The sequence below is a fragment of the Ornithodoros turicata genome, chromosome 9 (genome assembly GCF_037126465.1).
Source record: "Ornithodoros turicata isolate Travis chromosome 9, ASM3712646v1, whole genome shotgun sequence".
Lineage (NCBI taxonomy): Eukaryota > Metazoa > Arthropoda > Arachnida > Ixodida > Argasidae > Ornithodoros > Ornithodoros turicata.
Window position 1 is genome coordinate 27,443,979 of NC_088209.1, and position 18,511 is coordinate 27,462,489.

The 18,511-nt window shown below is 44.9% G+C and overlaps 1 protein-coding gene across 1 annotated transcript in view; it reads left to right on the top strand.

The window, feature by feature from the left end:
- Window positions 1–18,511, top strand: part of LOC135369446 (uncharacterized) — a 188,421-nt gene that overhangs the window by 149,219 nt on the left and 20,691 nt on the right. The window lies entirely within an intron of this gene.

Consider the following 18,511-nt stretch of genomic DNA (forward strand, 5'->3'; position numbering starts at 1 on the left):
CGCTTGCGCTAACCTATTCTGGGATGTGACTCTGAGATAGACAGATAGATACAGCTAGCTTTCTTTGGCGGTTTTAGTTAACGAAGTGTTCAAATTAGGGAAAACATGAAAACTGCGTATCGGAATTGCACCGCAGTTTACATGTTTTCCCTATTTTGAACACCTTGTTAGCTAAAACCACCAAAGAACGCTAGCTGTAGCTCGTACATTTGTATATACGTACGTATGTATGTACAACGTAAAACGACGATAAAACCTGAGACACGGAACAGAACATGTACGTTCGTACTTACGTATCGTACATATATCTGTCGTACACTGTCCTATATTTGGCCCTGTACGTAATACCACTGACCTTAACGGGTATCTCGAATAACATCTTGAGCCAACTGACATTTCAACATGCACGCGTCGAGACAGCAGTACAGCGCTCGTTAAAACTCACTTAGCTGCCAAGGCCGCACCGAAGCAGATCATAATTTCAAAACTTAATTGATTTTCTCCACTAATTGCAGACGTCATTATGGGCTCTGTTGACGTTGCCTTCTCTGCAACTTCTGCTCTTGTCATAGCTATCCCTGTCCGTCGTTTCATTACACGCCGTTTTAGTCGGACACCAGATTCACTACACTCTCAATCAAAAGCCCTAGTAGTATAAAGTCACACCACACTGCGCAGGCACACTCTTAAAATAGTCACTTCTAATAATAGAGGTAAAAAATGTATGTGCGTTTTCAACTCTAAAAAGTAAAAGGTACACTCTTAAAACGGTCATTTCTACTAGAGGCAAAAAATGTATATGCGTTTTTACGTCTAAAAGAAAAAGATACACTCCTAAAACGGCACTTCTAATAGAGGTAAAAAATGTATATGCATTTTTAACACTAAAAGGAAAAGGTACACTCTTAAAACGGTCACTTCTACTAGAGGTAAAAAATGTATACGCGTTTCTACGTCTAAAAGTAAAAGGTACACTCTTAAAACGGTCACTTCTCACGTTACCCCCGAAAACGGATAACTCCTGATAGAGGTGACATAATGGGCAACGAGCTCAGACGAAACTCTCTGGTGGCCAGAAGTTACAGAGAGCGTTATGATCACCCGCAGGAGTTACACAACAACAACAACAACAACAAATAAGTAATGATGACGTAGTTGGAGGAGTTACACGGTCACAATGCGCTCGATGTAACCCGTAAACAAACTGTTACTCGTAAACAGGTAACGCTTATCACAGTGCCGTGTGCACTGTGCCAGCGGAATACTTTTAGGTTTCTGGCGCGAGGCGAAGTAGTCACACCCTATTTCATAAACCTCTGTGCACAAACATTACCGCGTACATAGCGGAGAGAAAGAGCAGATTTGAGGATTAATTTCAGTGTATTTTCGGCATACTTTCGATCCTGATGACAGCCAAATACGTCCCTGTATTACGCGACGTTGTGCAACGCCGTGTCAATGCTCCGTTACGCTAGTTAGAGGTTATCCTGTACCTTTTACATTTAGAGGTAAAAGCGCATATATATATATATATATATATTTTTTTTTTTTTTACCTCTATTAGAGGTGACCGTTTTAAGAGTGTATGTATGGTGTGGAAAGCACTTGCGGGCCCTTGTTAAAGAATCTGCACCCGTAAATAACGCTATTACTTTCTTAATAATTCACACCTTTTGGTTTCCTCTGTGCAGAAGGTTTTAAAGAGTTCTTCTGCACACGCCCCTAGATTTTTTTTTTTTTTTTGCAGGTGTTACAGCTGTAACTGATGTAACAGTCCTCCTCACACCATCATACCATGCGAACGGGCCAGTATAAACCAGTATATACACGCTAAGAAAAAAAGAGAGTAATTTTAGTCCTTTTGGGGACTAAATGATTTGCCACAAAAATTAGTCCCTTTAGGGAGTAAATGCATGAGACTAAATGAATGTCACAGAGTGGGGACTGCATTTCAGACTCTCTGTACTAACAGTTCCAGGTACATAATTGGTGTGCATGAATTACAATATTTTGAATTAAACCGTCAACCGTGATATGTTGAGTGATATAAAGTCTTGCGACACGCATAGGGCACAATTTCGCAAGAAAGAACCTCTAACTATATTTTCCTCTGTGTAGGTGGGAAAATGCTCAGTTTGCTAAGTTGTATAGCCTTATTCCATCAAATTCACGAAGAGCACGTATTTACGTAGACTGTTGCATTCGGGAGACTATTTGCGAAGTTCAGTGACTAGTTGCAGTCCTGGGGAGTAAATGTCGGGGTTAGAGGACTAAAATGGGGAGTAATAATTGCAGTCAAGGAGACTAGAAGGGCAGTCTGGGCTTGTTGGTGACCATGAAAATTTAAATCTACAAACAGTGACTGCAGCTCTAAAAGACCAGCGCAACCGGTGAGACGCCAGAACCCACATGCGCCTGTGTGGTGGCCTGTGTACACCCACATGCGCATGTGGTCTGTTGAGTTTGAGTTACGCTCACGGTTCAGAGAGTTTAACAACCACGCACGCTGGCAGGAGGGTTAGTTCGGTGGCTAAAACGACAGCCCATTAGTTTTGATTATTAGAGCACGATCTCCTGTTCACAACGCCATGGTGCGCCAACCCCTATCCGTCACCAGCGCCTTATGAGGGACCTTTGAGTAATTCTGGGTTCATAACTTCGGGCGGTCAGGAGTATTGAAGGAAGGAGAATTACATTCATGGGTAACCTGCGGTATCTCATTACATCAAATTTATATACAATCTGACTAAATATGTCGCACTTTTAATTTCTGTGCGCGTTGCGCAATTTCTTTTCCTTCATTTATTTTGCTTGTTGCTTTTTTTCCTATACGGCCACTTGCCGCCCTCTTTGGCAGGCAGGCAGGCAGGCAGGCAGGCGACCCCTCTTGAACGCGATACGATACGGTACAGTACGATATGTAATCGAATTGAGGTTATTAACGGCTGTATAGACGACGAAGCCTAGACGGAAGCTTTCCAAACGAGACGCATGAAACACAAGCTGTATCATTAACGCAGATCAGGACGAGTGATAAGCCCATTGCGGTTCCGGTGGCCGGGCTGTTGTAGAGACCGTCTACGAAGAACTATCGACCGCCAAACCAAACACTCCGTTGTTGATGAAGAGCATTAGCCAAACCAGTGTGGCAGCATCGTAATAAATGCAACGGAGAGAACCTGAACACCTGTTTCTCTCATTAGAGAGCGGAACGCAGATACCGTCAAAGCGTGTCCCCATTCGCTCCAGGGTGAAACAAAGGATACAGGTTGTATTGTGCGAACGCCATTGGGTAGTTAGAAACACAGGTATTTGCATTCTTTGCCCATCCCGGCACAGGCTCTGCAGTCTGGTTGTTTCTCTTGGTTTTCCTCGGCCACACTAACGCAGAGCGTGGGCACAATTTCCTGTGAAGTCGGCCCAGGACACATGCCGACGTTTCAAAGCAGGCAACCATCAGCTGCCGAGTATAAAGAAAAGGTACATTTTTAATCGTGCGATCTTAGCGTTGTCTTGGTCTGAGTGCGGTGTGATCCTTCTCTTGAGCGAAGACGCCGCTGCTGTTCCAATTCGATTGTACCCGCAACAGATAGCGACGACTAATCATCTAATCCCATTACAGACCATACAGACTAATCGTTGTAATTTATCAACCGTCGTACGTCTGAGCATATCTGTGTAAACAGAGACCACTGGGGTATCATGTCTGCATGCTCTATGGTTTCCTGCGTGGTGTGGCTCTGAAGAGGTTGCATGCCTGGTATAGACCTTTCTAGTCTATGCCCTCCAACCGCGTTTCCGTACCCTCGGCTACAGGTGGGTTGTTTTGCTCTGGGCTGCTAAAAACCGTGGTTGCTGCCGTGGTTGGCAGATGTCGTGGGTTTCAACTCGTGGGTGGAATGCGGAGTGGAGTACGCGTTCAAAACTGTCCGCAACGCATAGCGTACTCCGTGAAAAAAGGCGGCCAACGGCAGCACATCGCGCCCATGTCAGCCATGTCGCCGCGCCCATGTCGCCATGATGTCAGCATAACTCATTCACTTACCGGTTCTCTGAAAGAGTTGAGAGGGGTCTCTAGAGGGTGTGCGAGACTGCTAAATTAAAAATGTTTGTAAACTTTATAATGGTCAGTTGGACATTGATGCGGAATGTTATGTGGCACCAAATTCACAGGGAATATCATTGCAGTCAGTCCACCAGTACACGTGAAAACCCTCCCACAGCAGAATAAACGTTTTGAAGTTTTCATTTTTTCGTAAGCATACTGGAGCAACGGAACGGCCTATCTGCTGATTTGTTTGTTAACATGATGTTTCTTCTCGTTCGAATGCGTTACAAGACGTGATGTGAACTTGTGGTACTTGTATTGTAGACACTAGAGATGAGACGAATCCAAAATTGTTCGAATCCAAATCCGAATCCAAGGAAGGTTCTACGAACCCACGAATCTTACGAATCTGGAATCTTTCGAATCCTTTCTTTCAAAATAGTTTAAAAAGCCAGAAAAAAACAACACTTCTAATGAAAAGTGTTTTGAAGCAGAATATGATGCCTTTGTTTAATAAAAAACAAATTAAACAATGCTTCAGTTCCAGGAGAAAATATACCCATATATATATATACTTCTTAAACATCATTTTTATTTAACTTGTTGTTAATCAATTACAAGAAATACATAAATTCTTGAGTCTGAATTATTCCCATAAAACTAAGCAATAATCAAAAGCAAAACCAGGTTACTTTTAAACTTGTAATGTAACAGTTCCTGTCTCAACAATTCCAGAACGAGAGTTCCAGAGCAATATAAACAAACAAACAAGAACACACCTGTCGGCCAATGAGGCTGTGGGCGGACTCCGGAGGCGCCAATTTGAAAAAGAAACAAACAAACGTGGTTGGTGGATTCGAAAGATACGATTCACCGTTTTGGGCACTGCGTTTCGGATTCGCGAATCTCGAATACCTGCCTAGGATTCGAGGATTCGTGGATTCCGTTGGCACATCCCTAGTAGATACTATACATTTCATTCACTGCCGTTACGGCACGACAGGGTTCACAGAATAACTAAATAAATAAAAATAATGACTGAAGGTGTGCGGTTCTGAACGACTACACTGCGCTATTAAAAATAACAGTTCAGTGTGAATAAGACTATATGTACAGTTTAGGACACGTAACCTTTCCGCCGGCGAAATGCAACAGCAAAACATTCAGCCAAATATTTACACCAAAACTAACAACAACGAAGAACACAAGCGCAGTACGAATCAAACTATATGCAGTTTAGGACGTGCAACCTCTCCGCCAGCAAAATACAATAGCAAAAATTCAGCCAAGTATTTACAACAAATATACCAACAGAAGGGTACACTATGTATAACAGCAAGACATCGACCCAAGTATGTGCAACAAAATCGCAACAGAAAGGTACAGTACGTACTGTAGGTACATACTCAGTGGGTACTGACTGCAATGTTTTGCAGTCAGCAAAACATTCGGCAATGTTTCCAACAAAGCACCTTATGAGGTACAATATGTACAGTTAGGTAGGAGCACCTGCCACGATGACACGTCCATCAGAGGGATGTGAACACCACATCCGCTTTAAGGCGACCTCTTCCAATGGTCCCCAAAGTGAGTCCCTGCTCGATATCGACTAAAGGCATAACCGGCGTGGAACATAACACCGATCGCGAATGAAAACACTGAGGGACCTTTATCCCCATTTTTCAAGCTACATTTCATGCCGAAATATGTTCGAGACGAATTCCGTTGGACCTCATGACACTCTCAGAGGTAGCACCGTTGATCTCGTCCCATTGCCCCGATAACTGCACACTCTAATGCGTATACCGCACCGTAGCAATTATTGGTGATGAAGGACCAACCACCACAATGTACCAACTACACCGACTTATTCCTGTACTGTATTGCAATTCACTGTTTCCAGGCGCTTCGCTTTTCACTCTTTCTTTTTCGCTTTAAAACAACGTAATATCTTGCAGATATTGTAGCCGCTATTATGGATATTTGCTTTGAACTTATTTAAAATTGCCACGTATTTGTTTATTTAACTGTAGAGAGATATGCAGTACAGAAAATGACGTAGGGTCAGCTAGTAACTAAGGCAATGACAAAGACAATTAAAAAAAAAGTTTACATAAGGACATGCTCAAAAATCTCTAACGAAGTAGACAAGATGGCCTACTGCAGATTATCACTGCCTTGCTTGTTAAGGAAAACTTTATCATGAACGTAACACACAAGCTGTACTGCTGCCTTGCTACCAGCACTGTGGATTTGTAGGTCTGATACAGCTGACATATAGTGCATAACACAAACGAGGTATTTCCGAAACATTAGTTCGTCTAGAGACCCAACTTTTTCTCCCTTAACTATTACATTGCACAACATCCACCGGCGGTGTATAAAAATAATAAAAGAAGCAACCTTTATCGAACAATCTTTTATTTTCTTACGCAATCCTCTTTATCAAACCTCCAGCGGCGTAGGGTTACCTCTGATGGGCCGACGTTTTAATACGGTTTGGCTGCCAAATTTGCCGTCGGCGGAGTTTGTTGAAATCTGATAGGAAGTTAAATTGCTGGACGGGAATCTAATTCTGCCGGAGCGACACTCTATATTCTCCGTTTAATACACATATATATATATATATATATTAGGCTTCATTTTTAATTCCCCGTTGCGATGACTAGTTCTTTGCAGCCGGCACTCATCGCGCCACTGGCGCTGGCAATTCGAAATGATGTTTGTCTTCAACAAACATGGCTCTTAATAGTATATGCATTGAGATGGTCTCGCGACTGTAAAGGTTCTTTCATGTGGGAAAGAAATATTTCAGGAAAGATACCATGCGTGAGATTGGCTGTGCGCAAAGCAATTAAAGTGCTTAAACAGGAACAAATGAACAGCTCTAGACGCGTGAACAGGTTATGTCTTTGTATGTGCTGCAAATGATAATAGCTGTATCGGCGCAGACTGCAGAGGATTACTGTTCAGGACATTTAGTGTGTCAAAGTACACTTGTGCAGTACAATTTCCATACAGTGTAGCGCGAATTGAAGAGGATTACTATATCATGGAAGGAGGTGCTTAATAGATGCCATATACCCGAGCTTCTCAAATAGTTGCACCACTGGCGGAGAGGTTTCAATCCACCGGGGGGGGGGGAACAATGCTCCCCCCCCTTCCCGGCTCAAACGCTTCTTGCTACGGGGTACTCTGCCCCCGCCACATGACCACAGGTCGAGCGGGGTGTATGGGATTCCGTGTCATGAGGCAAATGTTTACAAGATTGTTACAAATTTTTACAACATTTTTGCAACAACAAATAAATAGTGACTATGACATGGGGTGATTCACCCCTGGAGAGCAGTGCACTACCCCTAGTATGACTTTTACAAGATTCGCATGAAGCGTTCGATTTTTCGGATAACCCTCGTAACGTTCATCTTGAGCGTCAGCTGGGTACACAGACTTCTCGGAGAGGGCCCGACCACCCCCGGGAAAGTTCGAAGGGGGGGGGGGTTTAAAAGGTCCCTAAGCCCCTACTTAGTCGGCGCCTATGAGTTGCACAGACGACTATTGAGCAATTGGGATTGCATGTGGAGCATCTGAGGGCTTTATTCAAGCGACACCTTTATTGGGCCGGCCACCGTGCAGGCACATCCGTTGCTATGCATAGGGCCACGTGTCAATGCCGCCACCACGCAATTACCACAACATCAACAACAACAATTATATTCTGACGACGTAATTACCACACTATGTTCGCGGTACGCTGACATTTTGTAACCACCGATTGCTACATATAAAACTTTACCGATGCCGACGCTCCGCACTCACCAATTACTCAATGCAGGTGGAAATTTCGCGAAGCTCCCGGGACGCTGGGCGGCCGGGCCAGCAGAAGCCGGCCTGGTAGCGCCATCTGGTTGAGCGCCTGCAAACTGGTCGTCTGCTCTCTCAACATGGCCTCCATCTTGATTGTTTTCCTATAGGATTTGGAGGTTTATTGGTTGTAACTTTGGATTGCGATGTCGAATCGGTTTGAAATTTATCACGATGAAATGTACCAACTAGAGTTCCACGCGGACACAGGAATTTTCCACCCGCATTGAGTAATCGGTGAGTACATCGCGGTGACATGGGTAAACTTATATAGGCAGGCATTGTTACAATGCATATACATAAATAAAGCGATTCACATAACACCAAAAAGAGCTTTCGATTAAAATTTATACAGTCTCGAACGGGATGCATCCTTTTTGTTTGTTTGTTTGTCAATTAGTTATCAGTCCGGGCAACATACCGGGCAACATAGCACTGCGAAAGGTTGCAGGCCACTCGACCAAGTCTTGAAATGTCTTTGGGACGCTGCCCTGTCTAAGCCTCGTGGTCTTTGCTTCTTTGAGTAAGCTGAGCTCAGAGCGTTGTTATGCGCTTCTTTGTTTTATTTTTTTTTTCAATTTTTTTTTTCGCGCGACTGAATTTGAGACCGGATATCACACTTGAATATGCGTACTATGCATGATACAGCTTACGGATAAGGCGCGCCGTGTATTCTCATGTACGCTGTAATATAAATAATGTAAATATTCTTAGTTCGTAAATAATGTAAAATATCCTTAGTTCGTAACGCTGGAAGTAGGACGTCATTTCGAAAAAGAACCCATTTCGCTGTATGAATAAATAACAACAACAGTAGACACTGAAGCTTTCTGCATTTATTTACGGAACTAGCTTTCGCGTGGTGGACTACGCTTCTTCAGGTACCAATCATTATGACCAGAGCAAATCCCCTTAAGATGAAAAAACTGGCCATAAGGTAGGTTTCTATTTTGGTTATTAGGGCAGAAACTATCATAATGGTACATGGCACCTGAAGAAGCCTAGTCTACCACGCGAAAGCTAGTACCGTAAATAAATTCAGAAAGCTTTAGTGTCTACTCTTTTGGGGTGTTGTTTGACCTCCGAGGAGCTGACTTTTCGCTCATTGCTACTGCATATACTTGTACGAATAAATGCAAGAGTAAGTGATCCCGTTGTTTATTTGTTGGATCGGAGGACGAAAAAATGTCAAAAACTGAGTTTCCAGAGGCAGAAGCACTAGCAATACGAAAAACACTGAAGCTTCACATTGCCGACGTCAGCCCGGGTGATATTTCCTCTTTTCTTTCTATTTAACATATAACCCCCTCCCTCACATTGTTTACTGAAGTACAAGCTCGCAAGCAGATTACTCTTCACCAACTACATGGTGCAGTGCAGTCCGTTACAGCCAGAAGGGTACAAGCTTTCTGCAGTATGCTTGTACCCTAATCAACAATGTGAAGCGTCAGTGTTTCGTTAGTTTTAGTGGCTTGGACAAGTTAGGTTAGCTATGTTTCACATTGTTTTTTCCAGATACGGGTCTACGGATGTTATTTATCACGTTGAATTTTTGCTAGAGACTCACTTTGCTCATAAAATTGATGCACGTGCTTCCTTATATGGTACCCGTCATAATGTGCACGTATCACACGCGCGTGACGTCATGAGGCAAACACGGCAATATGGGGTACGTTTTCCATTCTACGGAAACGAACATCGCGCATCGAATTTGCATCGGTCAAGTCCGGTTTCAGTCTTATTTAGGCTTTCCACTCCGGAGGCTTCTCACACGCAAGTCTGCAGGAAACAGTGTCCTTTTGCTTTCACAATTTCTTTTTACATTAATTCAGCTAACACGCCCTCCAGAACTTCTTCCATCGGATTACACATCCGACACATCTTCCGAGAGCGTTTTCACGCATAATTTTAACAGCACCCGCTGTCGCATACACCGAAAGTCAGCGGACGCAAATTTGAAGAGCGCTCGCCTCGCAGAAATCGTGGAAATTACCTCCAGGAAACCACGGTTTTCTTCGCATCCATGATTTCGCCATCTGAGGGAATCAAGTCTCGTCCTCTCCCGCGCGTCGCTATCAAAGGAAGAATCTCAGGACTAAAGAAAGACATCCTCCCGTCAGTCTTTGTTCTCAAAATTCTTCTTAATTTCTCATCATTTGCATGGCTCGGTTCATTAGCATACAGTCTTCTTATAGTGCCACGTTAATAAGTGCTGTTTGAAAAGACTTTAGATCGACGAATTTTCTTAAAATGAATTCTTCGTTGCCGGCGAATTCACTTCAACGGGATTTAGAGAAGCGAGTTATTCGGGTGTTAATTTATCGTGCGGACTCTAGCTCTGCGTTTTTGTAATGAGATTAGGTTTTCTTAGTGTCTGTTTTTGTCGTAGAGCCAGGCCTTTGCGTTAACTGAAAGTCAGCACTACTATCTCTGCTGAATTGCTAATGTAATCGTGTGGACAAGGCTCTTCTTCGTTCTTTCTTTCCTTTTTCTACGTGTACTTGGACTCACTCTCCAACATGACATAACTAGCTGCTGTGTCTTTGTCGACCGAGTGTTATTTCGAGATAACGTCCACAGGCCACTGCGAAGAACACTTTCTTTGCGAACACGAACAACAGCTTTATTTGAATGATTACGTTTGGGGAGTTTCATCAACAGGGGGCGACACTCTACCTCATCGCTGGTGGTAATGTGGTGAAATGGAATATTGAGTCGTCTTATATGTTGTCTGATATGTTGTCAAGTGTAGTCCTGGGGAGTAACTCTGTTACAAGTAACTAGTTACCAATATCCAATGTAACTAGTTGCTACCTGAGAGTGTGAAATCTTCGGAATCTTGTGAAATCAACCGCAGCCCCATGTTGTGTCTGAATGATTTTCCGGGTTTACGGAAGCTCTTCGTGTTGTTCAGCACCGGAATTCCATGAAGTCCACCATTCGAAAGGCTTTTCAGTGTTGTTGGCAGGGACATTTTGAGCTCAAGCGTGGGAAGATTAGTGATAAAAACTTCGAAAAACAATTGCTATTGAAATGCAACTCGTCCAGATGGCACTTAAGAATACCATGCGTGTTAAAAATACAGTACCGTTTGCACGTGCACATATGGTTGTCCGTCCTAGCTTGTATACGCAAAGTTACTTAAAGTAGCCTTACCTTAACCTTACTTGCCTTATCTTACTTACCCTTACTTACTTAACCTTACTTTAACGGTAACCAGTTACCTTGTGCCGTTCATCTTATATACCGATAACGCCATGCTGAATACAAACACTAACGACAACACGCAGATGTGTTAAAGGAGCATTAAAGTGGTATCTAACATGGCCAAAAACTGCTGTCATCTTGTAAAGCAATATGTGAAAAGCATTCCCACGAAATATTTCTGTCCAAAGTTGTTTCACCACGGTGCAATTAATTAGGAAAATCGCTGCCGCGGTGACAGGCCGGAGCGCTCCAACTGCAGACCACACCCACTCTACTGTGACGTTGGTGGTAGAGAGCTCCTCATTCGTTCGTAGGAAAAACCGTCTGCTACGAACATTGCGAGCTGTTTCTTGTTGACTTCTGTTCTTTATATGTTTTATATCACGTTTTCTAAATAAAAAAAACAAAAAAAACGCATATATGCAGCCTGAGAAAATAAGATTACCACACAAGAGTAATATATCCGTGGCTTCTGTGCAATCTCAGAATTCACAGTAGCAGAAAGCAAGCGATGGCGGCGGTATTCTGGCGCCACCTATTTGGCAACTGAACCAACTGCGCGGTGAAAACGGTCGGACAGGTTGCACACTGTCGGGAAGCACGGGGTTTTCGCTGTACAAGCGCAGTTAATTTCGGGCTGCACCACTCGTTCTTCCCGTGGTGTCTGCGGTCCAAAAAAATCGTGGTTGTGCCGTGGACAGCCTTCAAACCCTCCGTTTCGGACATCACGTAGCCGGAGAACGCATGGTGTCTCCGAAGCGGTAGCAGACGCTCCGGCCTGCGCGATGTTGCTAACCTCGATCATGTGATCCCAGGTCCAATGAGGAGCGTCCTTACCACTTGCGTCACATAGTGACGCGCGTGGTGGCGCTCATGACGTGCCTATCGTGAAGGCGAAGGAGGGTGTTTCGCGCACGGGAGGTTCGGGGAGCTATTGCAGGCGTCCCAATTTCGCTACGGTTGCACTAATTGTGGGAAAACTGTTTTCGGCCGCCTAACATTCCATACTGACCAAAAACAGAAACAAAGTTGTGGGCATCTAGACTGCTCCTTTAAGCCCTTTTTTACCTTACATTCAGTTAAGATAAGATAATATTAACTTTATTACACACTCAAAGTGTGGGGAAATCCGGGCAAAAAAGGCCGAACGGCTATTGGAACGTGCATATTTGGAAGCAAAAAAAAAAAGAAGAAGAAGAAGAAAGTGCTGCTCTAACGCATGCTAGGAATCAAACTGAGACAAGGTCTACATGCTTGCAGCAGCCAAATGGGCGGATTCTGTAGCTGGCATCTTAAGCCTATGCCTTGAGGAGGAACCATAAGTGTACTTGCCCGGGAGATTACGCTCGTGGGCCGAAAGGTTCCCGACGTTATCCCAGCTAAGTAATGCGTTCCTGCACCGCGAATGGATGCAGCTAACGAGGTGCTTGCTTGTTCCGTGTTTGCTTTGCAGCACTAACCGCGAAGTGGTCCGGGTTAGGCCTAGCTTGTGCTGTCATCGATTGCATAACTGTTACGTAAAAAAGACACAAAAATGCGTGCTTCGTTTTCCTCTCGACATAGTCTGTTCGCGCGTCCTGCATATTGAAACGGAATCATAACGTGAACCCCACTTACAGAGTTAATGAGATAGCAGGCACTGGCTTTGGGCTTTGGGGGATTTCTTGATGGGACGATCAAGTAATTACAGTCGACCCCCGTTTATCCGGACGGTGCCGTTCCCGGCAAAATCGTCCGGATACCGGGGCATCCGGATAAATGAAACGACCGAATAGAGACCTCCTACAGAGCAAGGTTTAATTAAAACACAGAAATCTCGTCAATGACAGCTGTTACATAGTAGTGTAGGCACTCGATTCCTGCAAACTTTTGCTAATTGCATAGAGTTGAGCCACGCTGTTGCGCTGCTCGAAGAATGTCAGTGCGGTCGCGAAGTGTCAATGTCCGAGCCTTGTTTCTCACTGGCGTCATCGGCACCGTCTTGCTGCACATGATCGGAGACAACAGCAGCAATCACACCGTCGTCCGCCATAGCTGCACACGCGTCATCATCCTTATCAACGTCAACGTAGTCAGAAACCGCAGCATCATCTACAGCAGTCGCAGTGAGTCTCTGCATCAGGAATCGCAGCTCAACGGGCCGTAAGCAGCAGGCCCTCGGGTTGGAGTTTTCCCCTCTAGAACCGGACAGTTCCTCCAGATATTTCCAAATGACTCGATTGGTCAACGTGACGCACACAAATAGAAAAGGGGGTCATCGTGCACGGTTGTCTCCCCTACGGAGGAATGTAGGTCCCTGACGTGTGACGGGAATAACCCCAAAACAGCGAAAAGGGTGACGAAGTGGTGTCAGCGTCTCCTCTTACTCACTTGAGTCCGGATAACTGAAGCTGGATTACAAGAATTTTCGACTTTCGTTCCCTGGAATTCTTGTCCGAGTCCGGAAGCTGAAGTCCGGATAAACGAGAACAAAATACATGGAGGAAAATCTGTTCCCGTGCCTTTTGTCCGGATACCGCGGGATCCGGATAAATGAAGTCCGGATAAACGGGGGTCGACTGTATATGCTTTATGGTGTATTTGGACGAATTTGCTTCGGAGATGGATCATATTTTGAACGTGAGTCCCCTTTCCTAAGCCCATCTTCGTCCCCCTCCCTCCCATTCCCCTCCCTAATCTTCGCTCCTTTTTTACAACAAACATATACCCCCCCCCCCCCACCGCCTCCCCATCTTCGTATACTGAGTTTCTCAACTGACCATAGTCGCTCAACCCACCGCCACCACTATCATCATCATCATCATCATCATCATAATTTCTCTCACCTGGGTCCTTTGTGTATCCTCCTTGCATCTACAATATTCCTTACTACCAATACTAGAAAGTGGAACAATGAGAACAAACGTCGTCGTTTCCTAACAGTAAGGCTACACTGTAAACTTTTTCACACCTTTAAAGGTGTGCGCTATGCACATTCAATCTGGTTGCGTAACATTGTATCTCCAGAATGATATTTTACAAAATTCGGAAAGCATTACTAAAGATCAAGTGTCAGTGCAAATCTTGCTTTCATTATGTCTTGGATATCGTCGGTACGAGCTAATGCATATATGCCTTGCTATCGATAATCGAGCACGCGCAAGTGTCTACAATACTGTTGAACAATGTTGAGATGCTGCAAGACTAAATTTTTGGAGGACAGACAATACTTGAGTAAAGAAAATTTGTGCGAAACCGTGCTCCATAATGATGTTACCAAAATTACACCTAAAAAGGCGTGCGCCATGCACGCTATTACACCTTTAAAGGTGTAAAAAGATTTAGAGTGTATATGCTTGTGAACAAGAGCAAACACTAATTTTCGTAGTATGCAACGTATTAAAAAACGGCCGTTCAACCTCGCGAAGATCCTCGGACCGTGGACGAACGTTGCCCACCTTCGTCTTCTTGCGGAGTACTTGCGCTCCACCGATCTGGTGACGGCTCTCTGAAAGTACTCCCCTCATCATCACCCTCTCATCCGTTCCCAATGTGCAATAGGGCAGCGTACCGCCTCAGCAGCGGTGAATCGCCCACCTCAACATCATCCAATGTATGTGTGTTCGTAGTATCAGTGAGCGATAACACCACTCGCCTATCTGTACACAGAGAAAGCAAGCCACCATCAATCTTTTCCACACATGATAACAGGCACACATCTACAAAAACACAAAAGTGCAAGAAACTGCGCAATTCTTACAATGAAGACAAATTTCCGACGAAAGCGGTGCAATGGAGAGACCAATACCAGCTTCATTTCCTTGGCTGAAGAGCCGACATCAATCATTTAGAAGAACGTATAGATAGAGCCTCACAACAGGGGATAAAATTTGTCGCACTGGGGCCGGCACGAGCTTGTAAACCATGTATTCTGATTCCAGGCCCGCTCTTACGAGAGGTAGTAAACTCTCCTTGCGAGCAGTACGATACGGGCCATTTTGTATCTAACGACACCGCATAGTTTTCCCGAGTTAATGTTGACAAATTTATACGTGTTTTGAAACTCCCGAGTTGTACCGTGATCGTTATTTGTTCCGCGATGGGTCTCTCGTAACAAGAACTTTACATTCGTCGTCTAGATTCCGTGGTGTCTCGTCTTTTCAGTGCGTGTGGTAATGTTCTTCCCGTTTTTATCGGACGAATAATATCCTTGTCACAGAGGTTACGTTTAAACGCCGTTACGTTTACCCGTTGTTACTCGACCAAATCGCGGTTACCGTGAACCACGGTTTGTTGTTGTCACACGGCACTTTGCTTCTTTTTTTTTGTTCCGTGTTAGCGCCGCGAAGCAACTGTGGCTATGAGCGGCGTACAGACGTGGACAGATGGAGAGAGGACAGCAGGAAGGAGTGGGGGACAGGGGGTTAGTTTGCGTCCTGGGCCGACTTCAGGGGGAACTGTGCCGACATTCGTCTAGAAAGTCCTCGGAAAGCCCAGGGGAAACCTCAGACAGCACATGCCGGCGACACGGGTTCGAGCCCGTGCAACCTCCCAGTCTCAGTATGGCACTTTGTGACATGCTAGCAATGACCACGTGATTGTGACGCAAGCGCCGGATATATTTTGATTACGCTGTATATCACGAGAAGAAAAGGGCATAATGGTAATTTAAAAAGCTTCCGACAATCATTAAATACACGGTACGCGCATGATTATTTGCGGGAAATGTCGTTAAACGCGTATTGACGTCGGGAAATCGGAACCGCGAAACCGAAGTTGCCAAGCTCAGTTTCCCATAACCGCGGTTAGCGGCGTAACCTCCGTTCAGTGGGCCGCGTAACCGCAGTTGCCTTAACCGCGGTTAGCGCTGACCTTGTGACAAGGGTATAATTCTTTTGTGTGGCCTATACTGACGAGCAGGTGCTGTTACGCCGTTGCTTCTACGAAGGCGAAATGGGAGAGTCATGTCACGAGGCGTTTGAACTATCGTGTGCCATGACCACTTCACCTGTCCAGACGTAACAGCTATTCAAGTATAGTATAGGCAACCAGTCGTTCCTTTCACTTTATTTCTCACGTTATACGTACGCGTTTCTGCCACCCAAAGGAAAAACAATATTCGTCCCACAGACGAATGAAAAAAAGAATCTGGTAAACACACATACCGAGACTTAACGAGCCCAATGAGCACCTCCGAATGCCCTAATGAGCAATCGTTTATCCCTGTCTGACGTTATTCTGGCGGAAGACACGGTTACAGGGTAGCAGGAAGAAGGAAATATAAGGCGTACACTCCGTCCATTAAAAAAGGGAAACAAAGAAAAGTCGAGGAATAAGCGATGATGAATCGTCCATAAGTTGCACGAAGCACAACCTCAACAAAACACACATACACGAGAGAGAGAGAGAGAGAGAAAAGGTACTAAAGAGTTAAAGCGAAACGACAGCGTGGACTAAGAAAGAAAAGCCCGTAACGTTTTGGAAAAGACGCTGCGTGGTCGTTATGCTCGTAGGACAGCTTTAAGACCTTCCTCCATTCTGCTGCTCCCATAGGGAGAGGGATATTTCACGCTCTCTTGGGTCCCGTAATCGCGAGCTTCTGTATCTGCTCGCGAAGCGGAGAATGTCTTGCCTTCAAGGTCAATGATGCGGAGCTCCCAAAGTTCCCCACTAACCATGTCCTTAGCAAAGTTTCACTCATAAATACTCACGTGAATCTGGATGCGTTAGGTGACCCGGCTCTTTTAGTCTTAAAAAGATCTAGCCAAGCCTAGACTGTGGCTGCAACCAGCGTACAGGCATAGAAAGGCAAGGAGGACATGGGGGACTTCGAGAAATGTCTTAGCGCGCGTCCTGGGCGAGCTTCAGTGGAAGCGGCCTTGTTCTGGAAAGTCTGGCAAGTTGGCAACCTCAGTGATACGCAGTCAGTGATGTTTAGAAAACGCGCTGTTTCTGGAAGCCAGTAGGGCAGGCAAATAAGTATGGCAGGAAAATTTAGTAGGGCAGGCAAAGACCTAAGGGATATACGATAGCAGAGAGGTTTGAATGGGCCCTCAAACCAACTGATTATCTCTCTAACTGACTCAAATTGATTCAAATTGATTCGGATTTGTACTTTAACTAACTCTTTACCCTTATATGATGACCACATCAGTACGATCTAATAATTAGTAAGCTACCAAGCTTTGCAGTTTAGTTTCACAATACGTCGTACTCGGCACGACTGATGTTTCGACAACAAGCACTATAAGCTGACAGCGATGCGACACGTCTGAGAGAGAGAGAGAGAGAAAGACCCTTACAGAACCAGTTAGTTATGCTCTCTGTAAACTGCAACAGCCACAAACACATGTAGCGACGATGAGTGATTTTCTACTAAATTTGTGGCTCACTACTTGAGGGAGCGTCGGTTACTATGAGCTCAGAAACCGTCAGGGAATGAGATGATGGATGAATGATTACACTGCAGTCCCTCGGAATGACATGAAGCCCTCATGACCGTGTAATGCTAGCGCACAAAAGCTTAAATGCCGTAATATGAGTGCAGCTCTACTAAAGAGTGTAAACAACAACAACAACAACAACAATAAGTGATGACGATGAGATGGGGTGACGATGAGTGTAAACGAGACTAGTCCGCCTTAGAAATTTCATGCAGAAAAGCAGTGCGTGACGGTGCCACACACAAACACTCGCGCGCACACACACACACATCTACGCACCCACAGAAAAACAAACAAGTAAAGAAGAAAAAGAAACGATGATGAGATGGACCTGGTGCCGGCCAGTAAGCCACATCGGTGTTACATTTACTGGCCCACATGCGCGCTTCTAGTTTCCACCAAATTGAGTAGCTCTTCAGCAAAGACTGATAACCAGAATAAACGGTGCGAGTTACGTCGAGCCCCCTTTGACCGACCACTATTCAAAATATTCACTTTACAGTCACCGTGGGCACAGTGGCAGTTTGTCCCGGTCTAATATTAGCTCAGAGTAGCCGCCCAGTCTCTTTCTCTTTAACCTTTTCCCCGCTGTCGGCTACTGATTAATTTTCGATGGCCGAGGCCAGTAGCTGTTTGTTGCTTAGTGGCTGCCCCGACCACACCCGCGTGCTGGTTCATTGTTTGGAGGATGTCTCTAGGGGCCACACTTTGGAAACTTGTTCTTTTTTTATCGTTTTCGTCTCCATGCGGATGTTTTTGTGGTGTTTTATGGCCGTTTTACTGCGGATGCCTTGTGTCGCTTACAAGTATGATGGGGCAGTAAAGACGTTGTAGGCGAATTTTCGGGTGGAAGATTGCTGTTCTTTTTTCCTTGCTTTTCATGCACAGCAAGGAAAATGATGCAGTTTCATACACGCGACTGGACGTAGGACGTTGACCGGCCTTGCTATAATCGACCAAAGCATCAGAC